This window comes from Myodes glareolus, chromosome 1 (genome assembly GCF_982192425.1).
Source record: "Myodes glareolus chromosome 1, mMyoGla1.1, whole genome shotgun sequence".
NCBI lineage: Eukaryota > Metazoa > Chordata > Mammalia > Rodentia > Cricetidae > Myodes > Myodes glareolus.
Genome location: NC_142026.1, coordinates 75,210,765 through 75,226,780, shown reverse-complemented (window position 1 = coordinate 75,226,780; position 16,016 = coordinate 75,210,765).

Sequence of the window (16,016 nt, the reverse complement as noted above, 5' to 3'; positions counted from 1 at the left end):
ATATACCTGGGGCAGTGGCTAACCAGGGCTACATGGTAATACTGTGTCTTGGGGAGATGATGTGGCTTTGTCATGAAGGCGCTTACGTTACAAGCAAAATAGTCCCATTGGAAATCCCTAAATGCACTTAAATACCAGGTGGCCTTGGCAGCCTACCCGCATTTCTAGTTTTTAAGACAAAATTAAAGCAACTGAGAAATGACCTCACCCAAACAAGAGAGGGATTTCAACGTTGACACCAAGCTCAATGTGCATTTGAAAAATGTGGTAGTGTTTTAACTTTCTTGGGAGTTATAGGTGGTGGGGGTTGGGGCTAGATGTCTTTGTGAGGTCCAGGCCAACCAGACCCACAGAGTGAGATCCTGAGATCCGGTCACAAACACACACAAAGCATTCCTGACGGGAAACTGTGAGGGGCCCTCCTGGGGCAGTGACAGGTGTGAAATTCTGACCTGACCGGGTGGGGACTCTGGGGAGAAGCAGGAGGCCACTCTGAGTCAGTTTAGACTGGACTGAACTGGACGTTGGAGCCAAGTGCTTTACACTCCTCCTCTGTCTTTCCTCAAACCTGGGCAATCTGATGGCAGAGAAAGCCGCCTGTGACCCAGCTCTCCTTCCGATATCAGCTCTGAAATCTGCAGTGCTGAGATCTGGCAGGAAGCAGGAGCTTCAGTGGAAGTTCTGTCCCTCTGTGAGCCCTTTGTGGAGAGACCAAACCCCTAGATTCCTCCCCAAAGTGTAAAGTTGGCAAGACTCCTGGCTGCAAGGCTGATGACGGGGATAGGGCTTGGTGCACAGGCTGCCTGCTGGTCTGAGAGTGAAGGCTCCTGCCACAGTTCAGTCTGGTCTGCAAGGTGATTCTTGGTGTAACCCCAACCAGCCCTTGGGAGGCAGAGTCCAGAGGACCCAGGAGAAAAAAATTAAGAGAAAATAAATTTGAGGCAGTCTGGACCACACAATGAGACAGATCCCCATATCTAAAAACAACTGGGGCCAAGGGTGGTGGCATAGACCTTTCTTTATGCTAGTATTCAGGAGGCAGAGACAGAAGGATCTCTGTCAATTCAAGGCCTGCTGTTCTGCACAGCAATTTCAGGACAGTCAGGACTACACAGAAAAACTGTCTCAAAAGGAAACCAAACTACAATAACTGCTCGGTGACTTGGGTCCGTTATGCTAGCACTCAACAGGTTGAGGCAGAAGGATTGCTGTGAGTCCCAGGCCAGCCTGTGCTACAGAGTAAGGCCTTCTCTGAAATAAAGTATAAGCAGCAGACATGATGGCATATTCCTGTAACCCCAGCATTCAGGCAGAAGTGGGAAGAAGATCAGGAATATGGAATCATACTTGACTAGACAGCGAATGTAAGGCCAAACAGAGTTATTTGAGGTCTTGTCTCACAAAAGTAAAGTAAAACTTATGCAGAAAACCTCCAGGGGTGGTGGCCCTTGTCTTGAAGCCCAGGAACCAAAGGCAGGTAGTAGTGGATCTCTGTGAATTCTAAATCAGCTTGGTCTACTTAGCAAGTTCCAGGCTAATCAGGGCTACACAGTGAAACCCTGCCTAAAAACAAAAACTGAAGAAAAACAAGTTTAAAAAAAAATTATCTGCTTGGGTGAGGGATGAAGGGAAGGGGAGGGGCAGGGAGGGGAGCAGAGAAAAATGTAGAGCTCAAAAAAAAATCAATAAAAAAAATAAAATAAAGGGCTGGAGAGATGGCTCAGAGGTTAAGAGCATTGCCTGATCTTCCAAAGGTCCTGAGTTCAATTCCCAGCAACTACATGGTGTCTCACAACCATCTGTAATGGGGTCTGGTGCCCTCTTCTGGCCTGCAGACATACACACAGACAGAATACTGTATAGATAATAAATAAATATTTAAAAATAAAATAAAATAAAATTTTTTCAAAAAAATTTATCTGGAGCATTTGCGTCACAAAAACTGGCAGTCAGTATCAGACATACTTTGCAGGTAAACATGTTCAATTAATTACCGCACTTTCTTATGAATTTCTTCTTCAATCACAAACCTCTGTTTCATATGGGGACAAAAGATAGGGTCTCACATAGCATGAGAAAATCTGAAAACAACTATAGAAGTCATGACTTGAACTTCTGCTGTTGTCCCCCCTGTTGTGATCTAGCTGCCCTCACTCCCTCTGACCAACAGCAGAACTTCCTTGTGGTCTGTAATTGACAAGGATGCTTGTGTTCTTTCTGGCCAGTGTTTCTCCAAAGAAGCAGCAGAGGTATAAAAGGCTTTAGCTGAGGCAAAATAAAGGCTGCTGTTCTTCCACCTGAAGAGAAGAACCCTGGGATGACAGGCATAGGCTCTTGCTTGATTCACACAAGCGAGGCAAGCCTCTCCCAACTGAGTCACACACCAACCATACGCGGTCCCATTGATGAAGGAGCTGGAAGTAATAAATCAGCATTGTAAAGGATTTAACAATAAACTTTCTTAGGAAATATTAAGTTATGCAGAAGTAGAACTTATCTGAGGAGCCTCATATGACTGCAAGATACGGAGCACCGTGATCTACCCAGACTTCTTAGAAACTACAGAAAGAAGAAAGCAGAACTAACGTTCTAGATTAGTCTATGGTTACCACAGGTGTATTTCTCTCCCGTCCCCCCTCTCAAGACAGGGTTTCTCTGTGTAGCCCTTGACTGTCCTGGAATTCACTCTGTAGACCAGGCTGACCTCAAACTCAGAGATACCCCTGTCTCAGCCTCCCTAGTGCTGGAACTAAATGCACGTGTCACAATACCCTTCTAAGATGTAATTTTTGCAAGATTTAGTTACCAAGACTGTGACCTATTAGGCTCTGTTTCCAACTCAAAAGAAATGTAATTTGGCCAGGCAGGCAGGTAGGCCCTGGTCTTCCTATACTAAGGGCAAAATTTGTGAGGCAGGCAGGATAACTCTGGCTAATAGGCACCTAAACAAAGAGCACCAAGAACACTGACCTGTTTTTAAAAAATATGTGGTTGCCTAGCAGTGATGGTACATGCCTTAAATCCCAGCACTCAAGAGGCAGAGGCAGAGGGATCTCTGAATTTGAGGCCAGCTTGGTCTAGAGTGAGTTTTAGGACAGTCAAAGCTACACAGAGAAATCCTGTTTCAACAAACAAAACAAAAAAATCTTAAACTCCTGGGCAGGTGGTGGCACACACCTTTAATCCCAGCACTCAGTAGGCAGGGGCAGGCATATCTCCGTGAGTTCAAGGCCAACCTGTGGAAAAACCAAAAACCCAAAATACAAATTGTTACAATATCTTTGCTGTGTAAATTTCCCATTTGTCCAGAATGTCCAAGCTTGCAGTTTCTGTGTGTAAAACATGTTCTATTGTTCAAAGTGTTACTTGGGGACTAGTACCTCAAAATTATTTACAGATGACAATGTATGTCTGTCTACAATTGTAGCTTACAAGCTGCAGAGAATTTCTGTTCAAGATGGGTGTGTTAAACATCTTTTGGTATTTAACCAGAATTGGATACCTTCTACTATTAACAGTTTTGTTTCCGTTTCCCTGAGAGTTTGGCGTCAATTCTCGGTGGGAGGGTGGCACATTAATCTGCGGCTCCATGGTCACCTCCCGAACAATTTTAGATCTACGAGCTTCTTCAGGCATTTATTTTCCATTGAAAAAGCCTGTGCACGCCTAAAACGTGACCCAGATCTAAACCCCTAACTTCCTTCCAAACCTTACAAGCCACCAGGAAAACAATAGCAAGGAGACGCAGTTTTTTATGCAAACACTAGGGGGCGGACAGAACGAGGCCATCTCTGGAAAAGACAGGAAGCGGCCTGCTCAACTTTTCCCTACCTATCTGGCAGTCAGGGGACAATGCTTGGTGGAGCCGGGGTGGGGGTGGGGGCAGGAACGCAGCTGGAGCAAGATTCATGAGTTCAAACCCGGCTTGCCCCGACAGGGCTGTCTGCATCTATCTACTTACACGGTTTTCACAAAAAGTGACAGTAAATGGCTCAGCAATTAACAGTGGTTGCTGGGCTTGTAGAGGACCTGGGTTCGCGGTCCCAGCACCCACATAGCTGCTTACAACCCAGGAGAGCCTGCACTTTCCTGTGGCTTCTGAGGGACACCCAACCATACTTATACATACACAGACCCCCATATAAATATGCCTTTAATCCCAGCACTCAGGCAGAGGCAGGTGATCTCTCAGTTCAAGGCCAACCTGGTCTATAAATCTACAAAGTCAGTTTTAGTTTTAGCCAGGGATACACGGAGAATTCCCGTCTCAAAATAGACAAACAAAATAAAAACCAAAGAAGAAGATGGAGAGCTTGTTCTGCAGTTCAAAAACACTTGTTGTTTTTGCAAAGGACCAGGGTTGAGGGTTCAGTTCTCAGAACCCATATGGCAGCCCCGTAACAACAGTAACTCCAGTTTCAAGGGATCTCATGTCCACTTCTGGATTCTGGGGCACCAGACAAATGTACATGCAGCCACTCGCACACATATATAAAATAAATCTTAGAAAATTAATCGAAGCCAGGCAGTGGTGGTTTACGCCTCTAATCCCAGCACTCAGGAGACAGAGAGGCAGGCGTCTCTCTGTAAATTCAAGGCCAGCCTGGTCTACAAGAACCAGTTCCAGGACAGGCTCCAAAGCTAAAGAGAAACCCTTTCTGAAAGAGAAAGAGAGAAGAAAAAGAAAATGAATCGATAAAAAATAGGCAGGTATGCCTTTAGTTTCAGCACTTGATAGGCAGAGGCGAGGGTGCTGTGTCTCAGAGTTTGAGACCAGCCTGGTCTACATAGTGAGTTCCAAGACAACCAGGGCTACATTAGTGAGACCTGGTCTCATAAAAAAATAAAAATAATAGTAATAACATTCTTTTAAAGAAGAAGAAAGAAATGGTATTCACTAAGAAACAAAATGGTTGCTCCATATTGGATCATGGGAAGTCAAATTCTTCCTGGTAGTCCCATGGCTGCTTTCTTGTGAACTGCCTAACTCCCCCACCCATCCACGCAAACAGCACCCCTGTGCATGACTCAGGTTGTTATTGGAGCCGTTAAGGCCAGACCCTAGGCCCTGCAGCTGCAAATAAGCAAGACTGGCTACTTGTCTGAAAGAGAGCAACTAAACAGGCAGAGTTGCCACATTAGAAGAGGTGTGATCCCCACCGTCTCTAACCCATCATTGACTTGGCTCCAGCAAGGTGGCCAGACCAGTTGTCAGAACTGTGTGGAATCCCTACCTAGGAGGCAGGTTCCCTCCACTGGCTGACACCAGGCTGCAGCTCTTCGCCCAGCATGAGATTCCTGGGGAAAATTCCATTTCCTTGGGAGCCATTGTCTCAACGATCTGATAGCAAAAGGGAGGGGTACAGGTGTCTCTTTAGAAAATCTTCCTTGGGATCAGGACTGTTACGGATCAGGACTGTTACAATACTTTGTCCTTGATGGGGCAACCTCCTAGTGTGCTGGGAAAGGCAGCCACAACCCTGCTGCTCAGAGCAGGGGAATTTATCTAATGAGCTGGCAATCTCAAGGAGAAATTCACTTTTCCAAAGCTCCTGCCAGCAATATCAGCACTCTGAAAACCTAGGCAGTCTGTTCTGCAGTTCAAGGCCAATGTGGGCCACAAAGCAACTTCCAAGCCAGAGAGGACAACATCCAAAGATCACGTCTTTAAAAAACAAAACAAAACAAAAAAATCTAGCCAATAAAGAAGGGCTGGAGATATGGCTAGTAAGAGAGTCCTTTCCTAGCGTGCCACAAGTCTGGCTTCCTTAAGTTCCTTTAAATTGACCACACTTTGGCTGTTTGGCTTCAGGCTATTCCTTGAGTCTGTAAACTGGGAGCTGCTTCTGGCATCCATAAATAATTTATCTTATCTTTTTCTCCTCCAGATCTATCCATTGTAAGTGAAGTTTTCAGGCCTGGCAACTATTTAGGAGTGGAGAAGAATTCTCTCAGCCATCTGTCCCCCGGAAGATTTTTAATGACAAAGAGCAGTTAAGAATAGCTCATTCTTTCAAACTGCTAAAAAATCTCTGGGGGGTTGAGTGGAACAGAACCCCATATCCTGTGTACCTAAGGGTGTTTTTTGTTTTGTTTTGTTTTTTGGGTTGTTTTTTTTTCTTAATGAAAGGTGGGGGGGATGTGCTTGTGCGCATGTGCGTGTGTACGCACATTGGTTGCCCATATGTGCCCATGAGATGTAGAGATGTGAAGCTCACAGGTCAATCTCCAGGTGTTGGGAATGGCCCAAGCAGACTTTGAACTCCTGACAATCCTCCTGCCTCCTCTCCTAGGTGAAATTACAAGTGTGAGCCACCTTGCCTGGCTAAGGACAATGCTAATGGTTAACTTGCCTTCTGGTTTCCAACTTGGGCCATTCAGTAACCACTAGGTCGGAACTAAAACCTATGTGACCAGTACTGGAGACCAGGCCATGTCCCACCTTTAATAAGACAAGCTACAGAATCCTTAGGAGAGGGTCTATGAAAACCAACAGGGTCCCTGGAGATGTAACTCAGCTAGTAGAAGGCTCCCTTACCAGGCACTTAACCTCAGGTCTAGGCCCTAGCATTGCATCGACCCTCCTTGGAGGGAAATACCAGCAATATCAACCCTGTGAGGGTGGAGGCAGGAGGTTCTCGTTAAGGTCACCCTCAGCTACTGTAATCAATTCAGATTTCAGGAAGTCCTCAAGTCACAAGCTGGAGTGGCAGAGCATGACCTTGATCCCAAAACTCTGGCAACCTAGGGGCAGGTTGATCCCTGTGAGCTCACTCCACAGACCAGGCTGGCCTTAAACTCACAGAGATTTGCCTGTCTCTGCCTCCCGAGTGCTGGGATTAAAGATATGTTCCTCTGTACCTGTTTATAGTCATTCTTATTATGTGTAGTCCTAGCTGGACTAGAAACTTATATGGACTCTTTGAACTTGTGTCCAGTCTCCCAAGTGCTAGAACAGACATGAGTCACTTGAACTGTCCAGGCAGGTGAGAAAATACATATATACAGCTGAGCGGTGGTGGCACATGCCTTTAATCCCAGCACTTGGGAGGCAGAGGCAATGGGGATCTCTGTGAGTTCGAGGCCAGCTTGGTCTACAAGAACTAGTTCCAGCACAGACTCAAAGCTACAGAGAAACCCTGTCTCGAAAAATCAAAAAAAAAAAAAAAGGAAAGAAAGATAAAATTTACTACTGTATATTTATTTTATTTTTTATTTTATGTATATCGTTTGTATTCTGCCATGGGTGTTGCGCGCCCTGGAACTAGAGTAAGAGACAGTTGTGAGTGATCATGTGACCCTGTGGATTGAACCGGGGAATTCTGGATGAGTAGTCAGCGCTCTTAACCACTGAACCATCTCTCCAGCTCCAAGAGAAGATATTACTAAAAGGAGAGACTTATGATCCTCCCCTGAGCCCCAAGGAATCATCAGAACTGCCCTCAGGAATCTCATACTGGGAAAAGGGGAAGGCTGAAGCCTGGTGCCAGCCAGAAAAGGGAAAGGATTTCACACAATTCTGTCCCTTGGAAAGAAGGCCTTGCTGGAGACACTGAAGCCCAGTCAGCTTGTCAGTAATTAATCCAGCATCACACCTTGACTGGAGGGCTATGAGTGCTTCCCTATTTACCTCTCTTTTAAACCTCCTTTTAAACCGAAGCCTGTGTCAGTCCTGAGAAGTTAGACTTAGGGGTCACTGGACCTTGTTACCTGTCTCTCCTCCCACGGTGGGTGGTCACACTGAATGAACCTCTTTTCTCTGCTTTCTCTACCACAGGCCTGTTTAATTGGCCTGTTGATAGTCAAGGTCAGCTTGTTTTGCTACAGGGCCCAGGCCTAACCACTGGTAATTCAGTCTTTTATCCTCTCACCCTAGGTTCATTTTATAGTTCAGGAAGTAAATGTTAAGGAACATTACTACTAACTGGGCATCATGGTGCATACCCTTAATCCCAGCATTTGGGAGGCAGGGGCAGTTGGATCTCTGTGACTTCAGAGGCGAGCCTGGGCTGTCACTTTTTTTTTTTTTTTCTACACAGTGACACAGTTTCTCTGTTTAACAGCTCTGGCTGTCCTGAACCTCATTCTGTAGCAGGCTGGCATGGAATTTACGGAGATCAGCACATCTCAGCCTCCTGAGCGGTGAGATTGTCTCTTGGTGTTTTGTTTTTATTTCATGAAACAAGTTACAATGTAGCCTTAGCCGGCCCTGAACTCTCTAAGTAGACAAGGCTGCTGGCCTCTGTCTCCCAAATGCTGGACTTAAAGGCAGACACCAACACTACCAGTACCGGCCTACCGGCTTGGGTTTTTTTCAGTTGTTTGTGACAGACTCTAAAGGATCCCGGGCTAGCCTCCAACTCTTCTGGAGGATGACCCTGAACTCCTGATCTTCCGCCCTCCACTCCCTCCACTCCCTCCACTCCCACATGAGCTGAGATTATAGCTGGGTATCACCACACCCAGCTTTTTTTGAGGAACTTTCTAGAGACTGTATTTTGAACCCAGAGGCTCAGCCACTAGGCCTTGGCAGCGTCCTAATCTTTGAGCAGCCCAATTTAGTCTCAGCAAAGAATCTGCTGAGTTACCTCCCATTCTAGGTATCTGATCGCAGATAGCTCCAGGAGTCACTCTGTCTCCTGCCTTTGAAGTGGTAAGGGAAAAGCCTGCCTGCCCTTCTCCAGAATCCTGCTGGGTCAGTTTAAGCAAGAACCAGGCCATCTTGGTGGCTCTTCCTAGTAATTTTCCACACACTCCACCCACAGCACCCCCAGTCTGTGCTTGGTTCTTCTGGCTAAAGTCCCTATTTTGCAGCTTTGTTCAGATAAACTCAATTCATTTCCCCTACGGAGATAATCTTTTTCTCTCTCCCTCCCCACCCCCCAGGGTTTCTCTGTTGCAATCTTAGCAGTCCTGGAGCTCACTCTAACCAAGCTGGCCTCTAACTAGCAGAGATCCACCTGCCTCTGCCTCCTGAGTGCTGGGGCTAAAGGCAGGCACTACCACCACCTGGCTGGTTTGTTAGTTTTCTTAAAGCAGAATTTCACTTTGTATCCCAGGCTGTCCAGTGTGGTAATCCACCAGCCTCTGCCTCCACAAATACTGTGATTATAAGCACATACCAACTCAATTATATCTTCTTTTGTTTTTGAGACAGGGTCTCATCATAACATAGTCTGGCTCACAACATAGATATAACAAAGGATGCCTTTTGAATTTCAGATTCTGCAACCTCCACCTTCCAAATACTTCCAATAGTCTTCCTGCCCTCCCCCTTCTTTCCTTCAGCCTAGAAGGAATGCTGGCCCGGCCACGTGCTCCATCAACTGTTCTACACCTCCAGCCTTTCCTTGTGAGGCTTTAAGGAGTGTCGGGATCATTTCTCAGTAACGAGCCACATTGTCATAACAGAATATTATATTTAGCACAAGGCTTGAAAACATAAGCCCTATAGGAAGACTGCAGTGTGGGCTGAGACATACTTGTCTGACATGTGAGAGCTTTTTGGGTTCAGTCCCAAACGCGCGCGCACACACACACACACACACACACACACACAATCACAGAGGGGGGGGGGAGGGAGGAAGGGAGGGAGAGATTCTTGTCCAGCCCCCCTTCTTGCCTTTTCCATGCTGGTTTCCACAGAACAAGTTTTCAGTTAAGAATTGGCTAGTGAGAAGTTTCATAGTCACAAGGTATCCATCACAAAGACTCAGTTCCTGGATCCAACTAGAAAAGCAGCCTGAGACAACGGAAAGAGGAATGGATGTGGCAAGTGGAGGGTGTAACCAACCTGCGCAGCAAAGCAATTATGCAGAAATTTGAATCTCCTGGATCAGTCCCAGCACTTGGATCTCAGTGAGTTGGAGGCCAGCCTGGTTTACAAGAGCTAGTTCCAGGACAAGCACTAAAGCTACAGAGAAACCCAGATACCGGAGCCACTGTTATGAGTTCAAGGCCAACTTGGTTGACTTAGTGAATTTTAGATCAACCATGGCTGCATAATGGGCCTCCCAGGTCTAGGCCTCTGTAGGATTGGGACACCTGGTTCAAATGCGTGCAATTTAGCCTGGGAACAATCTCATTTTCTTATTCTGACCTAAGCACACTGGGCCAGGTATGCCATCACCAAAAGGAACCTTTTTCTCCACTTATAGCACCTTTCACTGAAGAAAAAATGCAAAAAATGGTAGTTTACTTTTAGATGGCTTAAAAAAGGTTGTCTTCCAGTCTGCTCAGAGTGTGGATAAGCATTTGGTTGACAGGCCAAAGGGATTACAGCAATTAATTTTGTGTATAAAAGGATTTCAAACACCGTAGGGAACTTTACGGAAGCAAGTATTCTTATTGTTATGACCAGTCCAGCAGACAAAGCCAAGGCCTGGGTGGGAAAGGGAGGGAGGAATGGGCCATTACCATTACAGCCAAGTCTGATGACATGCAAATAACCATCCTTTAGCCTGGAGAATTTCTGGAGAGGTGAAATGTCCTTTCTTGGGTCCTAGTTTCAATCTGTCAAATCTCCTTTAGTTCTGGAAATTTCCAGTAACTCCTTTCATACTCTCTTTAAGGGAAAAAAAACAGGTGGTGGTGGGAGAGCACGTGAGATGCCCATTGGGTAAAGGCACCGCCCATACACCTGGCACTCTAGGTGCCATAGGACCACAGAGATGGAGAGCCAGATCCCTTAGAATGGTTTTTTTTTTAAATATTTTTTGTGGTTTATTTAATTTTGTTTTATGTGCATTGGTGTGAAGGTGTCAGATCCCCTGCAACGACTGGATCTTCAGACAATTGCGAGCTGCCATGTGGGTGCTGGGAATTGAACCCAGGTCCTCTGGAAGAGCAATCAGTACTCTTAACCACTGAGCCATCTCGTCAGCCCCCCTTAGAATGGTTTTACAGACAGTTGTGAGCTGCCATGTACTGGGAATTGAACCCAGGTCCTCTGGAACAGCAGCCAGTACTCTTAACCTCTAAGCCATCTCTTCAGTCCCAGGAGAAATTTCTTTTTTCTTTTTTTCTTTTTTTTTTTTTTTTGCTTTTTGTTTTTTAAAATAGGGTGTCTCTGCGTAGCTTTAGAGTCTGGCCTGGAACTCACAGAGCTCCCCCTGTCTCTACTTCCCCAGTGCGGGATACTAGGCCTGTGCCACCACCTCTCAGCCAGGAAAAATTTCTTTAGGCAGGCTGTCTTTTGACCTTCAAAAGAGCACCCTGGCATGTGCACACACCCCCAACTCAAATAAATAAAATAAAATGAAAAGCCCAGCTCTCAGGAGGTAGAGATCTGGGAGTGGGAGGCCCTGCTTTTCATGAGTCTCAGGCCAGCCAGGGGTCTACATAGGGACCCTGTCTAAAAAATAAATAAGTCAGGCAGGCATGATGACATATACCTTTCATCTGAGCACTTAGGAGGCAGAGGCACATAGATCTGAGTTTGAGTCCAGCCTGGCCTACATAGAGAGACTGTATTATGTCTCAAGATAAATAAATGACCCATACCACCCACCAAACCACAATGGAACAAAAAAAAATAAAGTAAAATAAATCACTTCATATATTGTAACATGATAAAGTATAAAGTGTGTTAAAAACTTGCAGGGGCAGCTTGTAGCCTTGAGCCAGAGAAGGGAGCATTACGAGAGGTGATTTTCTCTACTCGTCAAGTCTGAAGCAATTAGCTCGGCTCTGTCTATGGAGCAGTCATTGCATGAGTCTAAAGCCATCGGCTCAGCTCTGTGGCTATGATGATCGTTCTGCCAACCTTAGGGCCACCAGACTCTAGATAAGAAAAGAACTCTTGCTCGTCTGCACATTGGCAGGACTGGAAGGGGGAGGATCCTGGGGAGCAGTAGCCAGTGCCTGGCCTGGCGCCTCACTTCCCACCTGTAGCATGAGCCCCACGCATCATCGCTGTTGCTCAGCACCAGGTGAAAACTATAGGAGCACAGTGATGAGGGCACACAGACAAAACGAACATTTTTGCTGATTTTCATGTATCCCAGGTTGTCCTGAAGTTCACTGAAGAGCCACCCTTGACCCTGATTTTCCAGTCCACCTCCTAAGTGCTGAGGTGGCAAAGGCCACCACACCCTGTGTGTATGGTGTTGGGGAGGGTTTAGTGCATGCTAGGAAAACACTTTTCATTTTTTTTAGCCACATCCTTAGCCTCAAGGTGCTGTTAGTTGGATGCAACCTTGTTAGCCAAATGCTAGGCTTGCTACTAACTCAACTCCTCAAAAGACCCTTTGTGACAGATGTCTGTTCCGTAGTCCTCGGAGAAAGGCTTTAGTCAGAACTCTGGAAGGCAGCTGGCAGTGAAGAGCTGTGAGTGGGGGGGAGCAGCAATCCACCTCCACCCCTCCTCCACTCCGAGTTCCCTGCTTGGCCTGAGGGACAAAGGTGAACTCAGTGGAAGCCTGCAGAACTCCTTCTACACTTTTACCCTAGTGGCTTTCAAAACCATCCTTTTTGGAGCCTGTCAGCTGTCTTAATCGAGTAAAGGTGCTTGCTGCCAAACCTGAAAACCAGAGAGCTCAGTCCCTGGGCGCCACACTGTGAGAGAGAATCCACTCTCACATCTGTGTGCCCCCACCACACCTCTTGATACACCACACACTACACACACACCAAAAAATAAATAAAATGTAATTGTTTGTTTTTCAAGATAGGATTTCCTCTGCGTAGCCCTGGCTGGCCTGAAACTTCAGAGGTCCAGCTGTCTTTGCCTCCAGAATGCTGGAATTAAAGGTGTGCACCACCACTGCCTTACTCTGAAAGTAATTTTTAAAAGCTCATTGCAGTCTAGTTTGGTAGTGCAAGTCTTTATTCTAGGAAGCAGAAGTAGTTGGATCTCTGTGACTTGGAGGTTTGCATTGCCTATCTAGTGAGTTCCAGGCTGGCCAGAGCTACATAGTAAGATCCTGTCACACATACACACACAAAATAAAATAAATCCTCACATACAAAATAAAATAAAACCGGGCAGTGGTGGCTAAAGCCTTTAATCCCAGCACTCAAGAGGCAGAGAGGCAGGTGAGTCTCTGTGAGTTCGAGGCCAGCCTGGTCTACAGAGCTAGGTCCAGGACAGCCAGAGCTGTTACAGAGAAACCCTGTTGCCTTGAAAAACCAAACTAAAAACAAATAAAATAAATCCTGAGGATGAAACTAAATTGGTGGAGTGTCTTGCTTGGTTAGGTCCAGGATAGAATAGACAAGGCATAGTGGCCAAGGCCAGACTGCAAAAGCGGAGACAGGAGGATGATTCAAGGTTATGCTCAGCTACGTAGAGAACCGAAGGCTAGCCAAGCCTACCCTAGCCTAGCCTAGGAAGACCTAGTCTCAAAATAAATAAAGGAAGAAAAAAATAAAAAGGAATCCAGTATTCTAGACTATAAAACCAATATCCTTGTTGCTATTGTTATTCATTGAGAGAGTCTCTTGTTGTAGTCTTGTTCTTAAACTAAACTCACGAGACCTATCTACCTACAATTCAAATGCTGAGGTTAAAGGTGTGTGTCACTATATGGAGCCAAATCCATATCTTTATCTGCTTCCCCAAATCTAAGACCTAGCTGTGTGCTGAAAAGCTTTCCAAGACATGATGGTTCCCTTTATTCATTTTATTAATATTTTGAAGACTGAATTTCACTATATATTTGTCCCCCCCACCTCACAAGCCTCTGCCTCACCAAGTACAAGACTAAAACGTACCACCCTACCTGACTGTTAAAAAACAAAAACCAAACAAACAAACAAATCCATTTCCTCTGCTAGGAGGGGGAGAAAAAAAAAACCGGTGAAGGTCATTCTGCCCCAGGGAAGCTTAGCGCAGAGGAAGCTGGGTGGGTTGGGTAAGGATGGCCCCAGGTGGGGGAGGGGTACCAGAGCCTCCCAGTCCAGGGGGCCAATGAGCCCTCAGACTATATAAGAACCTAGAGCCTTTCCCCTTCCCAGAGACTTTTCTACACCCCGAGGGTCCTGCTTGTTGTCCCGGTGTCTGGTTCCTGCGCCACGTTCCGCGGTCGTCTTTCTCCATAGGAAAGGTAATCTATGTTTTGGGGGGGTTATTTTTTTCCCCCTCTTCCAGTTTCAGAATCCTTAGCTTTGAGGGGCAATAGTAGTCTTTATTAATGATCTCAGGTGTTTAATTTGAGCGGGTCGGAGACGTGACTACCTGGGCCAGACTGAGTAAACTCAGGTCTGCCTGCCTCCTAGGCCTTTTTTTTTAACTAGGATTTTTAAGGCAACACAGCCGTGAGTTTCGTCTCCTTGCCCCACAGCCAGCTCGGTTTTAAGCCCAGGTGAGGTAGAGGTAGGCAGATAAAATTCGTAGAAATGTGTGCGGGAATAAGATCTGTGTAAGTTACAGACCATGGATGGGAGTCAAGGAGGTCGAGGCAATTGAGGTTTGGAACCGGGTACTAACCTCAGTTTTCATATATCCTACAGGTTTTGGGCGCGGATTGAAGGCATGGATTCAATTTCAGCATTCTGGCGGGTAAAATTTTCCGGTTTGCGTGACTATAACCATCTCAGCCTGTGGTACTCAAACTGTGGGGGCATTTTTTGCTTTTAAATAAAAAGTGCCGCCAAGTTTTGAGCGTTACCGGTTGAGAAAAACTGCGATTTCCTTCGGTCTGTAAAATGGCCTAGCCATTTTAGTGCCTTATCTGGCAGTCCAGTAGTTTGGGGCGCTACGCTTTATTGTCACGTGTCTGGGGTAACTTAGAATGTTTTGTGAGCTGGGTTTCCGGGCATGGATGGAGTGAAGGGATGTTGCAGATTGGGAAGGTTCGGGAAGGACGCGAACTTCCTGCCCAGTAGCCAGTAACTGAAGCGGCGGTGTCAGGAACCTTGGGAGGCATGGCCCAGGCTCGAGGGAACGGACTACTCACATAGTGGTCAATAAAGTGGAGGCCCTCTCTGAGACAGAACTAGAAAGTGCTTCCACTTTGTGCGCCACTGTGGGGAACCCAGTATCTGCGTTAGCGGGCCCCTAAAGTGATCGACTGGGAAGCATAGGTGCTGAGCTCAGGAATAGTGTAGCCAGGGTATGATGGGACTAAGGGTGTAGTGTATTCCTTGGACCTTAAAGGAGCCGGGGTAGTGAGCTGAGCAAACTACAATGGTTACATTTTGAAACTAGATTTTTAAGACCCTTAATGCCAGTTTAGGGAACACAGGTTTGGAATGAAAGGGCTATTTGAGCCTTCTAATTTGTACTGACCTTGGGATGCTCAACCTGTGATACTCAAACTGGGGGCTCTTTTTTTTTCTTTGAAGAAAAGTGCCGCCAGGTTTTGAGTGTTACCGATTGAGAACTCGGCGAGTTTTTGGTGTCATGGTTTTCTGTGCAAGTGTTGGGTAACACGGGTGGGCGCCATGTGTTTATCCAAGTAAGGACACCTGGAAGCATGAGGGGGAATCTGGTGCGCGCGCACAGGGACGATCAAAGTGGAAGCCCTCTCTGAGGTTTGTCCAGAAAGTGCATCCATTTTGTTGGTCTCTGTATGTAGAAGACATCTGGAAACCCAGAGCATCCAGTTACAGCCTGGGGTTCTTACCGGTCTGAAGGCTAAAGGTGAATTCCTTTCCCCTACTTCCCTGGTCCTATGAAGTTGCTGGAGAAGTTTATGCCGGAACTTGGTAAGCATTAGGGGAGGGGGCAGGGAGACTTGGGTCTTGGTGTGGGCAGAAGTGACTGCCATTTTATTACATTGAAAAATTGCTCGTGATAGGCATATTTGCAGATGGGCTTTGGGTAGGGGGAAGTTTGGGAATAAAACTGAGGAGTCTCAGTAGTAAGGCCTGCCTGGGGGATAGCCAGGGATGGGTTGACCCTCAAATTAACCTTTTTTCCAGTTTATTTACCACGGTTTCACAGATCTTAACCTGCAGTACTCAAACTATGGAGACACTTTTGTTCCATGGAAGAAGTGCCACCAAGTTTTGAGAATTGCCGATTGAGAAAGCAGCTTGGGAAGACTGTCGGCTGCCCATCTGATGGCACTCAA